We start from the raw sequence: 1,363 nt of genomic DNA, 5'->3' as shown, positions 1-1,363 counted from the left end.
CTGGTCGTGGAACACTGGACCAGCTCTACACCCTCAGCAGGGTCCTGGAGGGTTCTGGGAGTTTGCCCAACCGGTCTACATGTGTTTTGTGGACTTGGAGAAGGCGTTCGACCATGTCCCTCTGGTCAGGATGCCTCCTTGACGCCTCCCTGGTGAGGTGTTCTGGGCATGTCCCACCGGGAGGAGGCCCCGAGGAAGACCCAGGACACGCTGGAGGGACTATTGCCCCTTTTCCACCGGCTCTACTTCAACAACCCGGCTCGGCTCGGCTCTGTTTCGGAGTGACCGCGTTTCCACCGGCCCACTTGGCTCTGTTGCAGGGTACCGCCTCCTGGTGGCGGGGGGGTGTAGCGCCCCGCCTCCAGGTGCTACGTGCTGTGCTTCGTTACATGCGACCTAACGCGAGTTGTTGTTTTTCTGATACAAAAGAAGAAGAGAGAGCTGAGCTATTTTTTTATAGCCTGATTGCGATTTTTCTGAGACTAAAAGAAAATGTGACAGTGGGAGGAATGCTGCGATGTGGTGAGGAGGAGCTGATCTCCGCCTTGCAGCAGCAGGAAAGCAGGTGGCTCAGGTGGTTCAGGTAAGCTAACGATGATTTTTGTATTAAACTACGATAAATCTTGTAATAGTGCCGAATATACATGAGCTAATGTCAGTCAGGGTGTTGCAAATAACTTACAAATATCAGAATTAATTCATAACATATTCTGCAATATCTGACGACACATAGCCCAGTGGCTTGGAGTTTAGTACCCCCTCGACCTCAATGAGCACAGTTCTGAGAACTTCTTCAGTGACAGTCTGACTTCCAAGGGATACTCTTAGCGCTGACTTGATTGATCGTACTTCACGCTCCCAAACTCCCCCAAAATGAGGCAGGTGGGTTGAAGCTGAACCTTATCTGTTGTTTGGAGAGATGGTCTTGAATTGTAGGACACATCTCCTGAAAAGCTTCATGTAGGTCTCGCTCACTTCCTTTGAAATTTGTCCCACAATCAGAGAGCAATTCTGATGGTTTTCCTCACCTTGATACAAATGCTGAGAGCCATTAAGAATGAATCAGAGGTCATGTTTGTGAGGATGTCAATGTGAACTGCTCGTGTTATGAGACACTTAAAAAGAATACCCCATCTCTTTTCGTTTCTCCTGCCAATCTTCACAAGGAATGGTCTGAAGCAATCAACTCCACATGAGTAAAAGGGTGGTTTTAACAGGCGCAACCTTGCTGCTGGGAGATCAGCCATCTGAGGGAGCACTGGTGTTGCACGCCACCTTTGACAGAGTGGACATTCTCGTTGAATTCGTTTGACTGCTTCCCTTCCTTTGATGACCCAGTAGTGTCTACGTAGTTCAGAAAACA

The sequence above is a fragment of the Poecilia formosa genome, unplaced genomic scaffold, assembly GCF_000485575.1.
Source record: "Poecilia formosa unplaced genomic scaffold, Poecilia_formosa-5.1.2 Scaffold788, whole genome shotgun sequence".
Lineage (NCBI taxonomy): Eukaryota > Metazoa > Chordata > Actinopteri > Cyprinodontiformes > Poeciliidae > Poecilia > Poecilia formosa.
This window is presented reverse-complemented; position numbering follows the sequence as displayed.